Source organism: Phyllobates terribilis, unplaced genomic scaffold (genome assembly GCF_046119375.1).
Source record: "Phyllobates terribilis strain yellow unplaced genomic scaffold, ASM4611937v1 Scaffold_8__6_contigs__length_399053987, whole genome shotgun sequence".
In the NCBI taxonomy this organism is placed as follows: Eukaryota; Metazoa; Chordata; class Amphibia; order Anura; family Dendrobatidae; genus Phyllobates; species Phyllobates terribilis.
In genome coordinates, this window is record NW_027362768.1 from 120,846,237 (window position 1) to 120,872,123 (window position 25,887).

The following is a 25,887-nucleotide window of genomic DNA, read 5'->3' on the forward strand; positions in this document are numbered from 1 at the left end:
TTTTGCCATCCCACGGTAAAAAATCTCTATTATTCAGCTTTTGGTAGTTTTTTCCGTAAAGAAAAACAGTAGTGTCTCCTGACTGTTGTGACACAAAAATATATCTGTTGAAAATAGTCTTGTGTAGGCCTGACATCTCAGTGTGGTTTCGCAGTTCCACGGGTCAAATCGCTGTACTATCCAGTTTTGGGCCTTTGGTATCTAAAAAAAAAGCAATTTGAGTGTGTCGCTCACTGTTCAGCCGCAAATATCTCTATTTAAAAAAGTGTGGTATACCCCAGTAAACAATAACTGTGGTTTTGCCATCCCACGGTAAAAAATCTCTATTATTCAGGTTTTGGTATATTTTCCGTAAAGAAAAACAGTAGTGTCTCCTGACTGTTGTGACACAAAAATATATCTGTTGAAAATAGTCTTGTGTAGGCCCGACATCTCAGTGTGGTTTTGCAGTTCCACGGGTCAAATCGCTGTACTATCCAGTTTTGGGCCTTTGGTATCTAAAAAAAAAGCAATTTGAGTATGTCACTCACTGTTCAGCCGCAAATATCTCTATTTAAAAAAGTGTGGTATACCCCAGTAAAAAATAACTGTGGTTTTGCCATCCCACGGTAAAAAATCTCTATTATTCAGGTTTTGGTATATTTTCCGTAAAGAAAAACAGTAGTGTCTCCTGACTGTTGTGACACAAAAATATATCTGTTGAAAATAGTCTTGTGTAGGCCCCACATCCCAGTGTGGTTTCGCAGTTCCACGGGTCAAATCGCTGTACTATCCAGTTTTGGGCCTTTGGTATCTAAAAAAAAAGCAGTTTGAGTGTGTCGCTCACTGTTCAGCCGCAAATATCTCTATTTAAAAAAGTGTGGTATACCCCAGTAAACAATAACTGTGGTTTTGCCATCCCACGGTAAAAAATCTCTATTATTCAGGTTTTGGTATATTTTCTGTAAAGAAAACAGTAGTGTCTCCTCACTGTTGTGACACAAAAATATATCTGTTGAAAATAGTCTTGTGTAGGCCCCACATCCCAGTGTGGTTTCGCAGTTCCATGGGTCAAATCGCTGTACTATCCAGTTTTGGGCCTTTGGTATCTAAAAAAAAAGCAGTTTGAGTGTGTCGCTCACTGTTCAGCCGCAAATATCTCTATTTAAAAAAGTGTGGTATACCCCAGTAAACAATAACTGTGGTTTTGCCATCCCACGGTAAAAAATCTCTATTATTCAGCTTTTGGTATTTTTTTCCGTAAAGAAAAACAGTAGTGGCTCCTGAGTGTTGTGACCCAAAAATATATCTGTTGAAAATAGTCTTGTGTAGGCCCGACATCTCAGTGTGGTTTCGCAGTTCCACGGGTCAAATCGCTGTACTATCCAGTTTTGGGCCTTTGGTATCTAAAAAAAAAGCAGTTTGAGTGTGCCGCTCACTGTTCAGCCGCAAATATCTCTATTTAAAAAAGTATGGTATACCCCAGTAAACAATAACTGTGGTTTTGCCATCCCACGGTAAAAAATCTCTATTATTCAGCTTTTGGTAGTTTTTTCCATAAAGAAAAACAGTAGTGTCTCCTGACTGTTGTGACACAAAAATATATCTGTTGAAAACAGTCTTGTGTAGGCCCGACATCTCAGTGTGGTTTCGCAGTTCCACGGGTCAAATCGCTGTACTATCCAGTTTTGGGCCTTTGGTATCTAAAAAAAAAGCAGTTTGAGTGTGCCGCTCACTGTTCAGCCGCAAATATCTCTATTTAAAAAAGTATGGTATACCCCAGTAAACAATAACTGTGGTTTTGCCATCCCACGGTAAAAAATCTCTATTATTCAGCTTTTGGTAGCTTTTTCCGTAAAGAAAAACAGTAGTGTCTCCTGACTGTTATGACACAAAAATATATCTGTTGAAAATAGTCTTGTGTAGGCCCGACATCTCAATGTGGTTTCGCAGTTCCACGGGTCAAATCGCTGTACTATCCAGTTTTGGGCCTTTGGTATCTAAAAAAAAAGCAATTTGAGTGTGTCGCTCACTGTTCAGCCGCAAATATCTCTATTTAAAAAAGTGTGGTATACCCCAGTAAACAATAACTGTGGTTTTGCCATCCCACGGTAAAAAATCTCTATTATTCAGGTTTTGGTATATTTTCCGTAAAGAAAAACAGTAGTGTCTCCTGACTGTTGTGACACAAAAATATATCTGTTGAAAATAGTCTTGTGTAGGCCCGACATCCCAGTGTGGTTTCGCAGTTCCACGGGTCAAATCGCTGTACTATCCAGTTTTGGGCCTTTGGTATCTAAAAAAAAAGCAGTTTGAGTGTGTCGCTCACTGTTCAGCCGCAAATATCTCTATTTAAAAAAGTGTGGTATACCCCAGTAAACAATAACTGTGGTTTTGCCATCCCACGGTAAAAAAATCTCTATTATTCAGCTTTTGGTAGTTTTTTCCGTAAAGAAAAACAGTAGTGTCTCCTGACTGTTGTGACCCAAAAATATATCTGTTGAAAATAGTCTTGTGTAGGCCCGACATCCCAGTGTGGTTTCGCAGTTCCACGGGTCAAATCGCTGTACTATCCAGTTTTGGGCCTTTGGTATCTAAAAAAAAAGCAGTTTGAGTGTGTCGCTCACTGTTCAGCCGCAAATATCTCTATTTAAAAAAGTGTGGTATACCCCAGTAAACAATAACTGTGGTTTTGCCATCCCACGGTAAAAAATCTCTATTATTCAGCTTTTGGTAGTTTTTTCCGTAAAGAAAAACAGTAGTGTCTCCTGACTGTTGTGACACAAAAATATATCTGTTGAAAACAGTCTTGTGTAGGCCCGACATCCCAGTGTGGTTTCGCAGTTCCACGGGTCAAATCGCTGTACTATCCAGTTTTGGGCCTTTGGTATCTAAAAAAAAAGCAGTTTGAGTGTGCCGCTCACTGTTCAGCCGCAAATATCTCTATTTAAAAAAGTATGGTATACCCCAGTAAACAATAACTGTGGTTTTGCCATCCCACGGTAAAAAATCTCTATTATTCAGCTTTTGGTAGTTTTTTCAGTAAAGAAAAACAGTAGTGTCTCCTGACTGTTGTGACACAAAAATATATCTGTTGAAAATAGTCTTGTGTAGGCCCGACATCTCAATGTGGTTTCGCAGTTCCACGGGTCAAATCGCTGTACTATCCAGTTTTGGGCCTTTGGTATCTAAAAAAAAAGCAATTTGAGTGTGTCGCTCACTGTTCAGCCGCAAATATCTCTATTTAAAAAAGTGTGGTATACCCCAGTAAACAATAACTGTGGTTTTGCCATCCCACGGTAAAAAATATCTATTATTCAGCTTTTGGTAGTTTTTTCCGTAAAGAAAAACAGTAGTGTCTCCTGACTGTTGTGACACAAAAATATATCTGTTGAAAATAGTCTTGTGTAGGCCTGACATCTCAATGTGGTTTCGCAGTTCCACGGGTCAAATCGCTGTACTATCCAGTTTTGGGCCTTTGGTATCTAAAAAAAAAGCAATTTGAGTGTGTCGCTCACTGTTCAGCCGCAAATATCTCTATTTAAAAAAGTGTGGTATACCCCAGTAAACAATAACTGTGGTTTTGCCATCCCACGGTAAAAAATCTCTATTATTCAGGTTTTGGTATATTTTCTGTAAAGGAAAACAGTAGTGTCTCCTGACTGTTGTGACACAAAAATATATCTGTTGAAAATAGTCTTGTGTAGGCCCGACATCTCAATGTGATTTCGCAGTTTCACGGGTCAAATCGCTGTACTATCCAGTTTTGGGCCTTTGGTATCTAAAAAAAAAGCAATTTGAGTGTGTCGCTCACTGTTCAGCCGCAAATATCTCTATTTAAAAAAGTGTGGCATACCCCAGTAAACAATAACTGTGTTTTTGCCATCCCACGGTAAAAAATCTCTATTATTCAGGTTTTGGTATATTTTCCTTAAAGAAAAACAGTAGTGTCTCCTGACTGTTGTGACACAAAAATATATCTGTTGAAAATAGTCTTGTGTAGGCCCGACATCCCAGTGTGGTTTCGCAGTTCCACGGGTCAAATCGCTGTACTATCCAGTTTTGGGCCTTTGATATCTAAAAAAAAGCAGTTTGAGTGTGTCGCTCACTGTTCAGCCGCAAATATCTCTATTTAAAAAAGTGTGGTATACCCCAGTAAACAATAACTGTGGTTTTGCCATCCCACGGTAAAAAAATCTCTATTATTCAGCTTTTGGTAGTTTTTTCCGTAAAGGAGAACAGTAGTGTCTCCTGACTGTTGTGACACAAAAATATATCTGTTGAAAATAGTCTTGTGTAGGCCCCACATCTCAGTGTGGTTTTGCAGTTCCACGGGTCAAATCGCTGTACTATCCAGTTTTGGGCCTTTGGTATCTAAAAAAAAAGCAATTTGAGTATGTCACTCACTGTTCAGCCGCAAATATCTCTATTTAAAAAAGTGTGGTATACCCCAGTAAAAAATAACTGTGGTTTTGCCATCCCACGGTAAAAAATCTCTATTATTCAGGTTTTGGTATATTTTCCGTATAGAAAAACAGTAGTGTCTCCTGACTGTTGTGACACAAAAATATATCTGTTGAAAATAGTCTTGTGTAGGCCCGACATCTCAATGTGGTTTCGCAGTTCCACGGGTCAAATTGCTGTGCTATCCAGTTTTGGGCCTTTGGTATCTAAAAAAAAAGCAATTTGAGTGTGTCGCTCACTGTTCAGCCGCAAATATCTCTATTTAAAAAAGTGTGGCATGCCCCAGTAAACAATAACTGTGGTTTTGCCATCCCACGGTAAAAAAATCTCTATTATTCAGCTTTTGGTAGTTTTTTCCGTAAAGAAAAACAGTAGTGTCTCCTGACTGTTGTGACCCAAAAATATATCTGTTGAAAATAGTCTTGTGTAGGCCCCACATCCCAGTGTGGTTTCGCAGTTCCACGGGTCAAATCGCTGTACTATCCAGTTTTGGGCCTTTGGTATCTAAAAAAAAAGCAGTTTGAGTGTGTCGCTCACTGTTCAGCCGCAAATATCTCTATTTAAAAAAGTGTGGTATACCCCAGTAAACAATAACTGTGGTTTTGCCATCCCACGGTAAAAAATCTCTATTATTCAGCTTTTGGTAGTTTTTTCCGTAAAGAAAAACAGTAGTGTCTCTTGACTGTTGTGACACAAAAATATATCTGTTGAAAATAGTCTTGTGTAGGCCCGACATCCCAGTGTGGTTTTGCAGTTCCACGGGTCAAATCGCTGTACTATCCAGTTTTGGGCCTTTGGTATCTAAAAAAAAGCAGTTTGAGTGTGTCGCTCACTGTTCAGCCGCAAATATCTCTATTTAAAAAATTGTGGTATACCCCAGTAAACAATAACTGTGGTTTTGCCATCCCACTGTAAAAAAAATCTCTATTATTCAGCTTTTGGTAGTTTTTTCCGTAAAGGAAAACAGTAGTGTCTCCTGACTGTTGTGACACAAAAATATATCTGTTGAAAATAGTCTTGTGTAGGCCCGACATCTCAGTGTGGTTTTGCAATTCCACAGGTCAAATCGCTGTACTATCCAGTTTTGGGCCTTTGGTATCTAAAAAAAAAGCAATTTGAATGTGTCACTCACTGTTCAGCCGCAAATATCTCTATTTAAAAAAGTGTGGTATACCCCAGTAAACAATAACTGTGGTTTTGCCATCCCACGGTAAAAAAATCTCTATTATTCAGCTTTTGGTAGTTTTTTCCGTAAAGGAAAACAGTAGTGTCTCCTGACTGTTGTGACACAAAAATATATCTGTTGAAAATAGTCTTGTATAGGTCCGACATCTCAGTGTGGTTTCGCAGTTCCATGGGTCAAATCGCTGTACTATCCAGTTTTGGGCCTTTGGTATCTAAAAAAAAAGCAATTTGAGTGTGTCGCTCACTGTTCAGCCGCAAATATCTCTATTTAAAAAAGTGTGGTATACCCAGTAAACAATAACTGTGGTTTTGCCATCCCACGGTAAAAAATCTCTATTATTCAGGTTTTGGTATATTTTCCGTAAAGAAAAACAGTAGTGTCTCCTGACTGTTGTGACACAAAAATATATCTGTTGAAAATAGTCTTGTGTAGGCCCGACATCTCAATGTGGTTTCGCAGTTCCACGGGTCAAATCGCTGTACTATCCAGTTTTGGGCCTTTGGTATCTAAAAAAAAAGCAATTTGAGTGTGTCGCTCACTGTTCAGCCGCAAATATCTCTATTTAAAAAAGTGTGGTATACCCCAGTAAACAATAACTGTGGTTTTGCCATCCCACGGTAAAAAATCTCTATTATTCAGGTTTTGGTATATTTTCCGTAAAGAAAAACAGTAGTGTCTCCTCACTGTTGTGACACAAAAATATATCTGCTGAAAATAGTCTTGTGTAGGCCCGACATCCCAGTGTGGTTTCGCAGTTCCACGGGTTAAATCGCTGTACTATCCAGTTTTGGGCCTTTGTTATCTAAAAAAAAAGCAGTTTGAGTGTGTCGCTCACTATTCAGCCGCAAATATCTCTAATTAAAAAAGTGTGGTATACCCCAGTAAACAATAACTGTGGTTTTGCCATCCCACGGTAAAAAAATCTCTATTATTCAGCTTTTGGTAGTTTTTTCGGTAAAGGAAAACAGTAGTGTCTCCTGACTGTTGTGACACAAAAATATATCTGTTGAAAATAGTCTTGTGTAGGCCCGACATCTCAGTGTGGTTTCGCAGTTCCACGGGTCAAATCGCTGTACTATCCAGTTTTGGGCCTTTGGTATCTAAAAAAAAAGCAATTTGAGTGTGTCACTCACTGTTCAGCTGCAAATATCTCTATTTAAAAAAGTGTGGTATACCCCAGTAAACAATAACTGTGGTTTTGCCATCCCATGGTAAAAAATCTCTATTATTCAGGTTTTGGTATATTTTCCGTAAAGAAAAACAGTAGTGTCTCCTGACTGTTGTGACACAAAAATATATCTGTTGAAAATAGTCTTGTGTAGGCCCGACATCCCAGTGTGGTTTCGCAGTTCCACGGGTCAAATCGCTGTACTATCCAGTTTTGGGCCTTTGGTATCTAAAAAAAAAGCAGTTTGAGTGTGTCGCTCACTGTTCAGCTGCAAATATCTCTATTTAAAAAAGTGTGGTATACCCCAGTAAACAATAACTGTGGTTTTGCCATCCCACGGTAAAAAATCTCTATTATTCAGCTTTTGGTAGTTTTTTCCGTAAAGAAAAACAGTAGTGTCTCCTGACTGTCGTGACACAAAAATATATTTGTTGAAAATAGTCTTGTGTAGGCCCGACATCCCAGTGTGGTTTTGCAGTTCCACGGGTCAAATCGCTGTACTATCCAGTTTTGGGCCTTTGGTATCTAAAAAAAAAGCAGTTTGAGTGTGTCGCTCACTGTTCAGCCGCAAATATCTCTATTTAAAAAAGTGTGGTATACCCCAGTAAACAATAACTGTGGTTTTGCCATCCCACGGTAAAAAAATCTCTATTATTCAGCTTTTGGTAGTTTTTTCCGTAAAGGAAAACAGTAGTGTCTCCTGACTGTTGTGACACAAAAATATATCTGTTGAAAATAGTCTTGTGTAGGCCCGACATCTCAGTGTGGTTTTGCAGTTCCACGGGTCAAATCGCTGTACTATCCAGTTTTAGGCCTTTGGTATCTAAAAAAAAGCAGTTTGAGTGTGTCGCTCACTGTTCAGCCGCAAATATCTCTATTTAAAAAAGTGTGGTATACCCCAGTAAACAATAACAGTGGTTTTGCCATCCCACGGTAAAAAAATCTCTATTATTCAGCTTTTGGTAGTTTTTTCCGTAAAGAAAAACAGTAGTGTCTCTTGACTGTTGTAACACAAAAATATATCTGTTGAAATTAGTCTTGTGTAGGCCCGACATCCCAGTGTGGTTTTGCAGTTCCACTGGTCAAATCGCTGTACTATCCAGTTTTAGGCCTTTGGTATCTAAAAAAGAGCAGTTTGAGTTTGTCGCTCACTGTTCAGCCGCAAATATCTCTATTTAAAAAAGTGTGGTATACCCCAGTAAACAATAACAGTGGTTTTGCCATCCCACGGTAAAAAAATCTCTATTATTCAGCTTTTGGTAGTTTTTTCCGTAAAGGAAAACAGTAGTGTCTCCTGACTGTTGTGACACAAAACTATATCTGTTGAAAATAGTCTTGTATAGGTCCGACATCTCAGTGTGGTTTCGCAGTTCCATGGGTCAAATCGCTGTACTATCCAGTTTTGGGCCTTTGGTATCTAAAAAAAAAGCAATTTGAGTGTGTCACTCACTGTTCAGCTGCAAATATCTCTATTTAAAAAAGTGTGGTATACCCCAGTAAACAATAACTGTTGTTTTGCCATCCCACGGTAAAAAATCTCTATTATTCAGGTTTTGGTATATTTTCCGTAAAGAAAAACAGTAGTGTCTCCTCACTGTTGTGACACAAAAATATATCTGTTGAAAATAGTCTTGTGTAGGCCCGACATCTCAATGTGGTTTCGCAGTTCCACGGGTCAAATTGCTGTGCTATCCAGTTTTGGGCCTTTGGTATCTAAAAAAAAAGCAATTTGAGTGTGTCGCTCACTGTTCAGCCGCAAATATCTCTATTTAAAAAAGTGTGGCATGCCCCAGTAAACAATAACTGTGGTTTTGCCATCCCACGGTAAAAAAATCTCTATTATTCAGCTTTTGGTAGTTTTTTCCGTAATGAAAAACAGTAGTGTCTCCTGACTGTTGTGACCCAAAAATATATCTGTTGAAAATAGTCTTGTGTAGGCCCCACATCCCAGTGTGGTTTCGCAGTTCCATGGGTCAAATCGCTGTACTATCCAGTTTTGGGCCTTTGGTATCTAAAAAAAAAGCAGTTTGAGTGTGTCGCTCACTGTTCAGCCGCAAATATCTCTATTTAAAAAAGTGTGGTATACCCCAGTAAACAATAACTGTGGTTTTGCCATCCCACGGTAAAAAATCTCTATTATTCAGCTTTTGGTAGTTTTTTCCGTAAAGAAAAACAGTAGTGTCTCTTGACTGTTGTGACACAAAAATATATCTGTTGAAAATAGTCTTGTGTAGGCCCGACATCCCAGTGTGGTTTTGCAGTTCCACGGGTCAAATCGCTGTACTATCCAGTTTTGGGCCTTTGGTATCTAAAAAAAAGCAGTTTGAGTGTGTCGCTCACTGTTCAGCCGCAAATATCTCTATTTAAAAAATTGTGGTATACCCCAGTAAACAATAACTGTGGTTTTGCCATCCCACGGTAAAAAAATCTCTATTATTCAGCTTTTGGTAGTTTTTTCCGTAAAGGAAAACAGTAGTGTCTCCTTACTGTTGTGACACAAAAATATATCTGTTGAAAATAGTCTTGTGTAGGCCCGACATCTCAGTGTGGTTTTGCAATTCCACAGGTCAAATCGCTGTACTATCCAGTTTTGGGCCTTTGGTATCTAAAAAAAAAGCAATTTGAATGTGTCACTCACTGTTCAGCCGCAAATATCTCTATTTAAAAAAGTGTGGTATACCCCAGTAAACAATAACTGTGGTTTTGCCATCCCACGGTAAAAAAATCTCTATTATTCAGCTTTTGGTAGTTTTTTCCGTAAAGGAAAACAGTAGTGTCTCCTGACTGTTGTGACACAAAAATATATCTGTTGAAAATAGTCTTGTATAGGTCCGACATCTCAGTGTGGTTTCGCAGTTCCATGGGTCAAATCGCTGTACTATCCAGTTTTGGGCCTTTGGTATCTAAAAAAAAGCAATTTGAGTGTGTCGCTCACTGTTCAGCCGCAAATATCTCTATTTAAAAAAGTGTGGTATACCCCAGTAAACAATAACTGTGGTTTTGCCATCCCACGGTAAAAAATCTCTATTATTCAGGTTTTGGTATATTTTCCGTAAAGAAAAACAGTAGTGTCTCCTGACTGTTGTGACACAAAAATATATCTGTTGAAAATAGTCTTGTGTAGGCCCGACATCCCAGTGTGGTTTTGCAGTTCCACGGGTCAAATCGCTGTACTATCCAGTTTTGGGCCTTTGGTATCTAAAAAAAAGCAGTTTGAGTGTGTCGCTCACTGTTCAGCCGCAAATATATCTATTTAAAAAAGTGTGGTATACCCCAGTAAACAATAACTGTGGTTTTGCCATCCCACGGTAAAAAATCTCTATTATTCAGGTTTTGGTATATTTTCCGTAAAGAAAAACAGTAGTGTCTCCTGACTGTTGTGACACAAAAATATATCTGTTGAAAATAGTCTTGTGTAGGCCCGACATCCCAGTGTGGTTTCGCAGTTCCACGGGTCAAATCGCTGCACTATCCAGTTTTGGGCCTTTGGTATCTAAAAAAAAAGCAGTTTGCGTGTGCCGCTCACTGTTCAGCCGCAAATATCTCTATTTAAAAAAGTGTGGTATACCCCAGTAAACAATAACTGTGGTTCTGCCATCCCACGGTAAAAAATCTCTATTATTCAGGTTTTGGTATATTTTCCGTAAAGAAAAACAGTAGTGTCTCCTCACTGTTGTGACACAAAAATATATCTGCTGAAAATAGTCTTGTGTAGGCCCGACATCCCAGTGTGGTTTCGCAGTTCCACGGGTCAAATCGCTGTACTATCCAGTTTTGGGCCTTTGTTATCTAAAAAAAAAGCAGTTTGAGTGTGTCGCTCACTATTCAGCCGCAAATATCTCTATTTAAAAAAGTGTGGTATACCCCAGTAAACAATAACTGTGGTTTTGCCATCCCACGGTAAAAAAATCTCTATTATTCAGCTTTTGGTAGTTTTTTCGGTAAAGGAAAACAGTAGTGTCTCCTGACTGTTGTGACACAAAAATATATCTGTTGAAAATAGTCTTGTGTAGGCCCGACATCTCAGTGTGGTTTCGCAGTTCCACGGGTCAAATCGCTGTACTATCCAGTTTTGGGCCTTTGGTATCTAAAAAAAAAGCAATTTGAGTGTGTCACTCACTGTTCAGCTGCAAATATCTCTATTTAAAAAAGTGTGGTATACCCCAGTAAACAATAACTGTGGTTTTGCCATCCCATGGTAAAAAATCTCTATTATTCAGGTTTTGGTATATTTTCCGTAAAGAAAAACAGTAGTGTCTCCTGACTGTTGTGACACAAAAATATATCTGCTGAAAATAGTCTTGTGTAGGCCCGACATCCCAGTGTGGTTTCGCAGTTCCACGGGTCAAATCGCTGTACTATCCAGTTTTGGGCCTTTGGTATCTAAAAAAAAAGCAGTTTGAGTGTGTTGCTCACTGTTCAGCTGCAAATATCTCTATTTAAAAAAGTGTGGTATACCCCAGTAAACAATAACTGTGGTTTTGCCATCCCACGGTAAAAAAATCTCTATTATTCAGCTTTTGGTAGTTTTTTCCGTAAAGGAAAACAGTAGTGTCTCCTGACTGTTGTGAAACAAAAATATATCTGTTGAAAATAGTCTTGTGTAGGCCCGACATCTCAGTGTGGTTTTGCAGTTCCACGGGTCAAATCGCTGTACTATCCAGTTTTAGGCCTTTGGTATCTAAAAAAAAGCAGTTTGAGTGTGTCGCTCACTGTTCAGCCGCAAATATCTCTATTTAAAAAAGTGTGGTATACCCCAGTAAACAATAACAGTGGTTTTGCCATCCCACGGTAAAAAAATCTCTATTATTCAGCTTTTGGTAGTTTTTTCCATAAAGAAAAACAGTAGTGTCTCTTGACTGTTGTAACACAAAAATATATCTGTTGAAATTAGTCTTGTGTAGGCCCGACATCCCAGTGTGGTTTTGCAGTTCCACGGGTCAAATCGCTGTACTATCCAGTTTTAGGCCTTTGGTATCTAAAAAAAAGCAGTTTGAGTTTGTCGCTCACTGTTCAGCCGCAAATATCTCTATTTAAAAAAGTGTGGTATACCCCAGTAAACAATAACAGTGGTTTTGCCATCCCACGGTAAAAAAATCTCTATTATTCAGCTTTTGGTAGTTTTTTCCGTAAAGGAAAACAGTAGTGTCTCCTGACTGTTGTGACACAAAACTATATCTGTTGAAAATAGTCTTGTATAGGTCCGACATCTCAGTGTGGTTTCGCAGTTCCACAGGTCAAATCGCTGTACTATCCAGTTTTGGGCCTTTGGTATCTAAAAAAAAAGCAATTTGAGTGTGTCACTCACTGTTCAGCTGCAAATATCTCTATTTAAAAAAGTGTGGTATACCCCAGTAAACAATAACTGTTGTTTTGCCATCCCACGGTAAAAAATCTCTATTATTCAGGTTTTGGTATATTTTCCGTAAAGAAAAACAGTAGTGTCTCCTCACTGTTGTGACACAAAAATATATCTGTTGAAAATAGTCTTGTGTAGGCCCGACATCTCAATGTGGTTTCGCAGTTCCACGGGTCAAATTGCTGTGCTATCCAGTTTTGGGCCTTTGGTATCTAAAAAAAAAGCAATTTGAGTGTGTCGCTCACTGTTCAGCCGCAAATATCTCTATTTAAAAAAGTGTGGCATGCCCCAGTAAACAATAACTGTGGTTTTGCCATCCCACGGTAAAAAAATCTCTATTATTCAGCTTTTGGTAGTTTTTTCCGTAAAGAAAAACAGTAGTGTCTCCTGACTGTTGTGACCCAAAAATATATCTGTTGAAAATAGTCTTGTGTAGGCCCCACATCCCAGTGTGGTTTCGCAGTTCCATGGGTCAAATCGCTGTACTATCCAGTTTTGGGCCTTTGGTATCTAAAAAAAAAGCAGTTTGAGTGTGTCGCTCACTGTTCAGCCGCAAATATCTCTATTTAAAAAAGTGTGGTATACCCCAGTAAACAATAACTGTGGTTTTGCCATCCCACGGTAAAAAATCTCTATTATTCAGCTTTTGGTAGTTTTTTCCGTAAAGAAAAACAGTAGTGTCTCTTGACTGTTGTGACACAAAAATATATCTGTTGAAAATAGTCTTGTGTAGGCCCGACATCCCAGTGTGGTTTTGCAGTTCCACGGGTCAAATCGCTGTACTATCCAGTTTTGGGCCTTTGGTATCTAAAAAAAAGCAGTTTGAGTGTGTCGCTCACTGTTCAGCCGCAAATATCTCTATTTAAAAAATTGTGGTATACCCCAGTAAACAATAACTGTGGTTTTGCCATCCCACGGTAAAAAAATCTCTATTATTCAGCTTTTGGTAGTTTTTTCCGTAAAGGAAAACAGTAGTGTCTCCTGACTGTTGTGACACAAAAATATATCTGTTGAAAATAGTCTTGTGTAGGCCCGACATCTCAGTGTGGTTTTGCAATTCCACAGGTCAAATCGCTGTACTATCCAGTTTTGGGCCTTTGGTATCTAAAAAAAAGCAATTTGAATGTGTCACTCACTGTTCAGCCGCAAATATCTCTATTTAAAAAAGTGTGGTATACCCCAGTAAACAATAATTGTGGTTTTGCCATCCCACGGTAAAAAAATCTCTATTATTCAGCTTTTGGTAGTTTTTTCCGTAAAGGAAAACAGTAGTGTCTCCTGACTGTTGTGACACAAAAATATATCTGTTGAAAATAGTCTTGTATAGGTCCGACATCTCAGTGTGGTTTCGCAGTTCCATGGGTCAAATCGCTGTACTATCCAGTTTTGGGCCTTTGGTATCTAAAAAAAAAGCAATTTGAGTGTGTCGCTCACTGTTCAGCCGCAAATATCTCTATTTAAAAAAGTGTGGTATACCCCAGTAAACAATAACTGTGGTTTTGCCATCCCACGGTAAAAAATCTCTATTATTCAGGTTTTGGTATATTTTCCGTAAAGAAAAACAGTAGTGTCTCCTGACTGTTGTGACACAAAAATATATCTGTTGAAAATAGTCTTGTGTAGGTCCGACATCCCAGTGTGGTTTTGCAGTTCCACGGGTCAAATCGCTGTACTATCCAGTTTTGGGCCTTTGGTATCTAAAAAAAAGCAGTTTGAGTGTGTCGCTCACTGTTCAGCCGCAAATATATCTATTTAAAAAAGTGTGGTATACCCCAGTAAACAATAACTGTGGTTTTGCCATCCCACGGTAAAAAATCTCTATTATTCAGGTTTTGGTATATTTTCCGTAAAGAAAAACAGTAGTGTCTCCTGACTGTTGTGACACAAAAATATATCTGTTGAAAATAGTCTTGTGTAGGCCCGACATCCCAGTGTGGTTTCGCAGTTCTACGGGTCAAATCGCTGCACTATCCAGTTTTGGGCTTTTGGTATCTAAAAAAAAAGCAGTTTGAGTGTGCCGCTCACTGTTCAGCCGCAAATATCTCTATTTAAAAAAGTGTGGTATACCCCAGTAAACAATAACTGTGGTTCTGCCATCCCACGGTAAAAAATCTCTATTATTCAGGTTTTGGTATATTTTCCGTAAAGAAAAACAGTAGTGTCTCCTCACTGTTGTGACACAAAAATATATCTGCTGAAAATAGTCTTGTGTAGGCCCGACATCCCAGTGTGGTTTCGCAGTTCCACGGGTCAAATCGCTGTACTATCCAGTTTTGGGCCTTTGTTATCTAAAAAAAAAGCAGTTTGAGTGTGTCGCTCACTATTCAGCCGCAAATATCTCTATTTAAAAAAGTGTGGTATACCCCAGTAAACAATAACTGTGGTTTTGCCATCCCACGGTAAAAAATCTCTATTATTCAGCTATTGGTAGTTTTTTCCGTAAAGAAAAACAGTAGTGTCTCCTGACTGTCGTGACACAAAAATATATTTGTTGAAAATAGTCTTGTGTAGGCCCGACATCCCAGTGTGGTTTTGCAGTTCCACGGGTCAAATCGCTGTACTATCCAGTTTTGGGCCTTTAGTATCTAAAAAAAAGCAGTTTGAGTGTGTCGCTCACTGTTCAGCCACAAATATCTCTATTTAAAAAAGTGTGGTATACCCCAGTAAACAATAACTGTGGTTTTGCCATCCCACGGTAAAAAAATCTCTATTATTCAGCTTTTGGTAGTTTTTTCCGTAAAGGAAAACAGTAGTGTCTCCTGACTGTTGTGACACAAAAATATATCTGTTGAAAATAGTCTTGTGTAGGCCCGACAACTCAGTGTGGTTTTGCAGTTCCACGGGTCAAATCGCTGTACTATCCAGTTTTAGGCCTTTGGTATCTAAAAAAAAGCAGTTTGAGTGTGTCGCTCACTGTTCAGCCGCAAATATCTCTATTTAAAAAAGTGTGGTATACCCCAGTAAACAATAACAGTGGTTTTGCCATCCCACGGTAAAAAAATCTCTATTATTCAGCTTTTGGTAGTTTTTTCCGTAAAGAAAAACAGTAGTGTCTCTTGACTGTTGTAACACAAAAATATATCTGTTGAAATTAGTCTTGTGTAGGCCCGACATCCCAGTGTGGTTTTGCAGTTCCACGGGTCAAATCGCTGTACTATCCAGTTTTAGGCCTTTGGTATCTAAAAAAAAGCAGTTTGAGTTTGTCGCTCACTGTTCAGCCGCAAATATCTCTATTTAAAAAAGTGTGGTATACCCCAGTAAACAATAACAGTGGTTTTGCCATTCCACGGTAAAAAAATCTCTATTATTCAGCTTTTGGTAGTTTTTTCCGTAAAGGAAAACAGTAGTGTCTCCTGACTGTTGTGACACAAAACTATATCTGTTGAAAATAGTCTTGTATAGGTCCGACATCTCAGTGTGGTTTCGCAGTTCCATGGGTCAAATCGCTGTACTCTCCAGTTTTGGGCCTTTGGTATCTAAAAAAAAAGCAATTTGAGTGTGTCACTCACTGTTCAGCTGCAAATATCTCTATTTAAAAAAGTGTGGTATTCCCCAGTAAACAATAACTGTGGTTTTGCCATCCCACGGTAAAAAATCTCTATTATTCAGGTTTTGGTATATTTTCCGTAAAGAAAAACAGTAGTGTCTCCTGACTGTTGTGACACAAAAATATATCTGTTGAAAATAGTCTTGTGTAGGCCCGACATCCCAGTGTGGTTTCGCAGTTCCATGGGTCAAATCGCTGTACTATCCAGTTTTGGGCCTTTGGTATCTAAAAAAAAAGCAGTTTGAGTGTGTCGCTCACTGTTCAGCTGCAAATATCTCTATTTAAAAAAGTGTGGTATACCCCAGTAAACAATAACTGTGGTTTTGCCATTCCACGGTAAAAAATCTCTATTATTCAGCTTTTGGTAGTTTTTTCCGTAAAGAAAAACAGTAGTGTCTCCTGACTGTCGTGACACAAAAATATATTTGTTGAAAATAGTCTTGTGTAGGCCCGACATCCCAGTGTGGTTTTGCAGTTCCACGGGTCAAATCGCTGTACTATCCAGTTTTGGGCCTTTGGTATCTAAAAAAAAGCAGTTTGAGTGTGTCGCTCACTGTTCAGCCGCAAATATCTCTATTTAAAAAAGTGTGGTATACCCCAGTAAACAATAACTGTGGTTTTGCCATCCCACGGTAAAAAAATCTCTATTATTCAGCTTTTGGTAGTTTTTTCCGTAAAGGAAAACAGTAGTGTCTCCTGACTGTTGTGACCCAAAAATATATCTGTTGAAAATAGTCTTGTGTAGGCCCGACATCTCAGTGTGGTTTCGCAGTTCCATGGGTCAAATCGCTGTACTATCCAGTTTTGGGCCTTTGGTATCTAAAAAAAAGCAGTTTGAGTGTGTCGCTCACTGTTCAGCCGCAAATATCTCTATTTAAAAAAGTGTGGTATACCCCAGTAAACAATTACTGTGGTTTTGCCATCCCACGGTAAAATATCTCTATTATTCAGGTTTTGGTATATTTTCCGTAAAGAAAAACAGTAGTGTCTCCTGACTGTTGTGACACAAAAATATATCTGTTGAAAATAGTCTTGTGTAGGCCCAACATCTCAGTGTGGTTTCGCAGTTCCACGGGTCAAATCGCTGTACTATCCAGTTTTGGGCCTTTGGTATCTAAAAAAAAAGCAGTTTGAGTGTGTCGCTCACTGTTCAGCCGCAAATATCTCTATTTAAAAAAGTGTGGTATACCCCAGTAAACAATAACTGTGGTTTTGCCATCCCACGGTAAAAAAATCTCTATTATTCAGCTTTTGGTAGTTTTTTCCGTAAAGGAAAACAGTAGTGTCTCCTGACTGTTGTGACACAAAAATATATCTGTTGAAAATAGTCTTGTGTAGGCCCGACATCTCAGTGTGGTTTCGCAGTTCCACGGGTCAAATCGCTGTACTATCCAGTTTTGGGCCTTTGGTATCTAAAAAAAAAGCAATTTGAGTGTGTCGCTCACTGTTCAGCCGCAAATATCTCTATTTAAAAAAGTGTGGTATACCCCAGTAAACAATAACTGTGGTTTTGCCATCCCACGGTAAAAAATCTCTATTATTCAGGTTTTGGTATATTTTCCGTAAAGAAAAACAGTAGTGTCTCCTGACTGTTGTGACACAAAAATATATCTGTTGAAATTAGTCTTGTGTAGGCCCGACATCCCAGTGTGGTTTCGCAGTTCCACGGGTCAAATCGCTGTACTATCCAGTTTTGGGCCTTTGGCATCTAAAAAAAAAGCAGTTTGAGTGTGTCGCTCACTGTTCAGCCGCAAATTTCTCTATTTAAAAAAGTGTGGTATACCCCAGTAAACAATAACTGTGCTTTTCCTCTTCCACGGTTCTAATCTACTCTTTATTACCCTTTTTCCATTGATAGTGCAAGTGTAAGCTATTTTACTTCATTTACAATGGGAAGTGGACGTTCTGGTGATGGTTTTTGCAGAGGACAGGGCCGTGGCCAAGGTGAAAATGTGCCACAACCAACAGCCACATCTTCTCTCTGGCACTTCTTGACCAAATTACTAGGGAAGCACAGAACAACACCAGTATTGAGAACTGATGAGTGTGAACAGGTTATTAATTGGATAGCAGATAATACTTCCAGTTACCTGGGCACCACCACCTCCGGTCTGTCTTCCACACGGTCAACTCTTAGTAGCCATGAGTCTCGAACGCAAACTCCTCCTCACCCTGATGCTCCTTCCTCCCACCATGCCGATTGTCGTCAGACAGCAAGTGATCCCACACTTGGACACTCTGAAGAGCTGTTCACTGGTCCATTTCCATATTTGGGCCCCTCACCTGATACGCTTGAAGTGGTGGAAGAGGAGATCCCATGTTGCGATGCCCAAATATTTGAACAGCCACGGCCACAGGAAGTCGACGTTGGCAATCTGTCACAAGAGGTGGACGATGACGAGACACAATTGCCAGGAAGTGAGGAGGAGGATCGTGGTGCGCAAGTGGAAGAGGAGGAGGTGGTGGATGATTTAGTAACTGACCCAACGTGGAAGGAGGACATGCAGAGTGAGGCCAGCAGCACACAGGGGGAGGGAGGCAGAGTACCCCAACAGGCAGGAAGAAGCAGTGTGGTGGCCGCAGACAGAAGGCAGGCAACCGTTCCCCGTAACACCAACACGAGGGCGTTGCCAGTACAAGCGGTAGGTCTTCCAGAGTCTGGAATTGTTTTAAAGACTCTGCTGATAATACCAAAAAGGCCATATGTTCCACCTGCCATGCCAGCATCAGCAGGGGTGACAAAACTACCAGCCTGACCACCACCAGCATGATCAGGCACATGGCAGCAAAGCACCCGACTTTGTGGGGCGAAACCCAGGGTCCACGACCAGTGTCAGCGGGTGTCACCACTGCCTCTTCCACTGTTGTGCGCGCAATAGAACCCCCTGTTGTGTGTGCAAGGCAATCCCCTGTCCATACTGCATGTAAAGATGCCCCCTCCTCTCAGTCTTCACTTGTTATGGCAGTTTCTCAAGAAACAGCATCAACGTCCACGTCCACGTCCCACCGCAGCGTTCAATTGTCCATATCCCAGACCTTTGAACGAAAGCGGAAATTCGCAGCTAACGCCCCACAGGCCACAGTCCTAAATTCGCACATTTCACGACTGCTTGCGTTGGAAATGTTGCCTTTCAGGCTGGTGGAGACCGAATCCTTCCGCAATCTTATGGCGGTGGCCGTCACTCGGTACTCGGTCCCCAGCCGACACTATTTTACCCGGTGTGCCATCCCCGCACTACACAAGCACGTGTCCCAAAGCATCTGCCGTGCCCTCAACAACGCAGTTACTGGGAGAGTCCACCTGACAACGGACACGTGGACAAGTGCTTGTGGCCAGGGACGGTACATCTCTCTGACGGCACACTGGGTAAACATAGTGGAAGCCGGGACCCAGTCGGACCTTGGGACGGAACACATCCTCCCCAAACCGAGGATTGAGGGCCCTATGTCAGTTAGAGTTGCCCCCACAGTGTACAGCTCCTGCGCATCCTCCCCCTCCTCCTCATGTTCAGCCTCCATCTCAGATATCACCACATCATTTACAAGCTGGAAGCATTGCAGTACTGCCTCCGCCAAGCGGCAACAGGCAACAGACCGCTGAACCTACATCCCGGCATGGTCGTGTGTGACAATGGCTGTAACCTGGTGGCGGCTCTGAGTCAAGGTGAGATCACACACGTACCATGCCTGGCTCATGTGCTTAACCTAGTGGTTCGGATTTAGTAAAGCTGTCTCTCAGCTTCTAGGGGAGAAAATGGAAAGAGGAACGGCGCAGATCTAAGTGCAGTATATTTTAGGATTTGTAAATAAGGGTGAGGTAACTGAAAACTGCTCACCTTTAAGTAATCTTGAGGTTTAACGTTTAGTAGTGGTGGACTCTTGTGGCTTGCAGCACGCTTTGCCGGAAGGATCAGGTCCTCATGTTGGAAGATCCTGTTTGCTCAGTAGATCGGTTCGATAAATTCCGGTTTGTATATCGCGGCGCTTCCAAATAGGGCCCAGTGGATATTTACATTCAGGATTTATTGATTAGAATATAAAATAGCAATGTACAACGCGTTTCTACTCATTACAGAGTCTTCATCAGGTACAATTTCGTAGTCATGCTTATGGAAAGTCTCTTCATTATATAAAGCACTGATCAGGTTCATCAGGGTCATGGACCGCCCAGTTAATTAATCATGTTAATTGAGTTGATTTATGCATGTGATTAGTTAATCATGCAATCTAAGGTTGTCTCTACTAGAGTAAAATCAAATAAAAATACAACAACAACTACAATAAAAATGCAACAACAACAAAAAAAAAAAAAAAAAAAAACACACAAAATACTTTCTTAAATGATTAAGAAGAAATAAAAACCTGTTTTTGGTTAAAATGTTTAAAAGAATATTTTTCTCCCCTGCATGTAGATCCAGTAGCACTATCGCTCACTATTGACAGATTGTATTTAAGAGGAAAATCAGATTCATAATAATATTATGTTGTTCTTACTGACCTTCAGTGTGGTTATTATTTCTCTATTTTATGACTAATAAATATATGTTTATTGTTAATATATTCAAGGTCCTCTAATGTAAAGTGAACTCAGTGTGGTTCTGCCTGTTCAACTTTGTTTTTCTATCAAATATATTCAATTCTGTCATTTAATCCCTCTGGCTGTAGACACCGCATGCGATAAATCCAGAAGGATTCCTTTCTATTCAATGTTTGAATTCTATTCTGGGTGGAAACTGGTATGGATTCTACGGGGGTTATTTGAACTTCAAATTTCCCCCCGTGATTCTGCAGTAGATGGCGTGATAGGCTATGTGTTAAAAGCCCTATTTTGGCATTGTGACGGTGTCCACTAAGGCGGTTTTGCACTTTTCTTATGGTACGACCGACGTATTGTAAACCGCATTTGCAAGTAATAACCTATATAACGTAGTCTGTTTGACAGGTGAGATACTGGCGAATTGGAAATTTTTCACCTGTACTATGACAAATAATCTCTTTGCAGCCGTGTGATATACATCTGCAACAGTTGCAAAGTTTCTTTCTGCATTTGAATACTCCCACTGATTTGGTTGTATTAAATCTTTTTCGCTCAGATAAAGTGGGGATGTTTTTAAGTCGGCTTGGAGCTATCAAATTCCTGATGGTTTTTCCTCTTCTAAAGGTGATCCCTGGTCTTTCAGGTAGGGATTCTCTTAGAAGAGGATCTTGTTGCAGAATATACCAATATTTACTGAGTATTTTTCTGACATTTAAATTTTCCTTATTGTAGGCTGTGATGAAGTTAAATCTCCATTTATTAGGTTGTAAAGGATTTTTTGTGAACCTTGTACTGTCATTGGGGAATTTTAAGGTGGTATCTGTTTCTAATTTGTGTTCCTTGCTCTTTTCCTTAATTTTTTCTGTCTTATTTGACTTATTTTTCATTGCCAAAAGGCAATCCTTCTGTGTCTTTTTTCTGTTGATTTCATATGCTGCTGAAATTAGTTTTTTGGGGTACTTTTTTGTTTTAAACCGGTCTATAAGGACTTTTGCTTGTATATTATAGTCCTCTAGTTGTGTGTTATTTTTCCTTATACGTAAAAACTGGCTATAAGGGATGTTTTTTTTCCATTTGTGAAAATGTGCACTATTGAACTCTAAATATCCATTTGAATCTACTACTTTAAAGTATGTTTTTGTTATTAATGAGTTTTTTTTAAAACTGATTTCTAAATCTAAAAAATTGATTTTATTTATACTCATATTAAAAGTGAAATTGATACCCCACTCATTTTGGTTTAGTTCATAAATAAGTTGTTCCGCCATTTTTTGGTCTCCTTTCCACAGGATAACTAGATCATCAATATATCTACGGTACAGGATAATATTTTCTGTATACATGGCTTTTGTCAGAGCTGATAGGGACTCGAAACGTCCCATGAATAAATTAGCGAAACTAGGCGCGACTCGAGTCCCCATTGCTGTACCGAGCTTCTGGACATATAACTGGTCTTGGAATTCAAATATATTTCTCTTTAAGATGAATTCAAGGCCTAAAAGAATGAATTGTATTTGTGCTTGCGGCATATTGGTATATGTTTCTAAGTAATATCGAGTTGCTGATATCCCCAATTGGTGGTCTATGTTTGAATATAGTGCTGTTACATCTAAGGATATGAACCAATATCCTTCTTCCCAATATATATCCTGTAATTCTTCTATCAGTTGGGTAGAATCACGTAGATACGATGGGAGTTTTTTCACTATGTTTTGTAGATGGAGATCGATATAATGGGAAAGATAGCTGGTGAGTGAATTTATACCAGCTATAATGGGGCGACCTGGTGGATTAATTGGATCCTTATGAATTTTGGGTAAATGATAAAAAAAAGCTAGAGAGTATTCTTTATTTGTGAGAAACTGCTTTTCTCTTTTATCTATAATTCCTTTTTCATAAGCGGTATTTATGATTAGATGATATTCTTTAGAAATGGTTTTTGAAGGATCTGTATTAAGTTTACTATAATATTTTTCATCTGATAGTATTCTATGTGCTTCTTTGAGGTACACTTCTCGATCTTGAATTATTATCCCCCCCCCTTTATCTGCTTCTCTAATGACAATTGTATTATTATTTTTTAAGGTTTTTATGGCACATTTTTCTTTTTTTGTGATGTTAGCTCTTGTTTTCAGGTTTTCTTTCACATGGTGTTTTTTATTATTCTTTTTTGAAGATTTTTTAAAAAACTGTTTTTTATTTATTTTGCGGAATTCGTCCCCTACCAATGAGAGGAAGGTCTCAATGTAGCTTCCTCTATGATGGATAGGATTAAAATTAGATCTATTTTTAACTACAAGATGTATATTTTCATCATGTTTATTTTCAGACTTAGAATTATTTTTAGGATTTTTACGTATTTCCGTAGGTTCAAAAGTTTTTTCTTTTATTTTTTCTTTTATCGCAAAATGTCTGGATAGGGTAAGACGTCTTATGAACTGATTTAGATCAATATACAGATCAAAGTTATTTGCACGTTGGTCAGGGCAGAAGTTCAGTCCTTTTTCAAGCAGAGTTTGTTCATTTTCGTTTAGTGTGTATTTAGATAAATTAAAATTTTTTATTTTATCAGAGTTTTCTTTCCTATCTCTTTTCATTACTTTTTTATTTTTTATGTGTTTCTTATTACTTTTTATTTTTGTGTTTGGGCTATTTTTTCTTTTTCTATCAGATTTAAGGAGGTAGGATTTGGTAATGATTTTTTTAGGGTGTTTCCTACCTGCTCTCGTGCCTCTGGGCCGCCTTTTCTTTTTTTGTTGGTTTGAGATGTAATCAAGGGAAAAAATTGAGTTATCTGCTGTTGTGAAGGAGGTAGCATAATGGGAGCCATAGAGGTGAGGCTTATTATCGGAGGAAGCAGTGTTTCTAATAGAGGTGGAGGTTGGAGGGGTCCAATCTCTAAAAAAGAAATATGTGAGGCTGTAGATGAAGGGGAGTATGACGGTGCTTGGATGACAGTTATAAAAGGTTGAGAGCTGTCCTCTACACTATGTGTTGTTAAATTTGCTAGATTTGTTATATTTAGAAGATCCTCACATTCAGTAATTTCTTCGATGTCCCTGCTTTCTATTGAACAGGGATTAACCCATGTGTTAGCAGTCGTAGTTGTTTTATTTGTTAATAATTTTAAGGGTGGGAGACCCGGGTTGGGTGCCTGAAGATTATGCACTTCCGCATTGACTTCTATGTGAATGGGAGAGATATTAGCAGTGGGAATTATGTTGCAGGGGGATTTTATTTTCTCTGTATGTTGGAAATTTTTCCCACTACTAGGTGTAGACTGGCAATGTGACTGTTTAATAGTTGAGAAGCTTGCATTATTTTTCCTTGGAATCCGATTGTGATTGGGAGTTGATTCATTTACCCAATATTTATTTGAGGTTTGTCTATTCCTTGCATGCTTTGAATTGTAAAACGTACAAATAGTGTCTATAGTTTCTCTCTGTTTTTTTGAAAACATGTTTTCATTTGTGATGTTCTCTTTGGTGTTTTGATGGAATTGTTTCTCTTTATTAGTTTTACGTAAATTTATATTTTCAACTGTATTTTGCTTAAAATTTGCTTCCATATTATTTCTAAGATTATTTTTATTGTTATTGTAGGGATACATGTCTCTCCTCAGTTTTTTGGTTTTATGTTCGATAAGACCATTCTCCAATCTCTGCAAATTCCCATTTATATCAGAATTTACTATGTTAAAGTAGGAGGAATGATTGAATTCATTCAGTTCTGTCAACAATTTTTCACAGTTTTCAGAAGCATTTTTTGCAAGCATTTTCCTTTTCTTTATCAATAAAGACATTAATTTGTAAGAACAATTGTCTATAATCTTTCTCCAGTCCTTTGTGAAATCCGGATCTTCCGGAAAGGAACTGTCAAAATGAATCTCCAGTCCCCTAGGGATAATACTTTTATCTAAACATATATTTAAAAATTCCGCGTCGAGCTGGTGTCTAATTTCCATCTTCATTGTTTTTTCGAACATGAAAAACAATGTATTGATCTTCTTTTTAGTGTCTAGATCTATTTCATTAGGTATGAATCCCACATTGTGTTCAGACTTATCCATGTATGTAATTTTTGCAAGTGTCTCTCTTCTCCTTGATGATCTGTTTTTAAAGTGTTCCATGATAGATCGCTGCCAGTTCCTCCTCAGAACGAGGTTAATCCACTCCCTAGCTCCCGGGTTATGTTCCAGGGGCTTCAGTCAGGATTTAGTAAAGCTGTCTCTCAGCTTCTAGGGGAGAAAATGGAAAGAGGAACGGCGCAGATCTAAGTGCAGTATATTTTAGGATTTGTAAATAAGGGTGAGGTAACTGAAAACTGCTCACCTTTAAGTAATCTTGAGGTTTAACGTTTAGTAGTGGTGGACTCTTGTGGGACATCGAAGAAATTACTGAATGTGAGGATCTTCTAAATATAACAAATCTAGCAAATTTAACAACACATAGTGTAGAGGACAGCTCTCAACCTTTTATAACTGTCATCCAAGCACCGTCATACTCCCCTTCATCTACAGCCTCACATATTTCTTTTTTAGAGATTGGACCCCTCCAACCTCCACCTCTATTAGAAACACTGCTTCCTCCGATAATAAGCCTCACCTCTATGGCTCCCATTATGCTACCTCCTTCACAACAGCAGATAACTCAATTTTTTCCCTTGATTACATCTCAAACCAACAAAAAAAGAAAAGGCGGCCCAGAGGCACGAGAGCAGGTAGGAAACACCCTAAAAAAATCATTACCAAATCCTACCTCCTTAAATCTGATAGAAAAAGAAAAAATAGCCCAAACACAAAAATAAAAAGTAATAAGAAACACATAAAATATAAAAAAGTAATGAAAAGAGATAGGAAAGAAAACTCTGATAAAATAAAAATTTTTAATTTATCTAAATACACACTAAACGAAAATGAACAAACTCTGCTTGAAAAAGGACTGAACTTCTGCCCTGACCAACGTGCAAATAACTTTGATCTGTATATTGATCTAAATCAGTTTATAAGACGTCTTACCCTATCCAGACATTTTGCGATAAAAGAAAAAATAAAAGAAAAAACTTTTGAACCTACGGAAATACGTAAAAATCCTAAAAATAATTCTAAGTCTGAAAATAAACATGATGAAAATATACATCTTGTAGTTAAAAATAGATCCAATTTTAATCCTATCCATCATAGAGGAAGCTACATTGAGACCTTCCTCTCATTGGTAGGGGACGAATTCCGCAAAATAAATAAAAAACAGTTTTTTAAAAAATCTTCAAAAAAGAATAATAAAAAACACCATGTGAAAGAAAACCTGAAAACAAGAGCTAACATCACAAAAAAAGAAAAATGTGCCATAAAAACCTTAAAAAATAATAATACAATTGTCATTAGAGAAGCAGATAAAGGGGGGGGATAATAATTCAAGATCGAGAAGTGTACCTCAAAGAAGCACATAGAATACTATCAGATGAAAAATATTATAGTAAACTTAATACAGATCCTTCAAAAACCATTTCTAAAGAATATCATCTAATCATAAATACTGCTTATGAAAAAGGAATTATAGATAAAAGAGAAAAGCAGTTTCTCACAAATAAAGAATACTCTCTAGCTTTTTTTTATCATTTACCCAAAATTCATAAGGATCCAATTAAT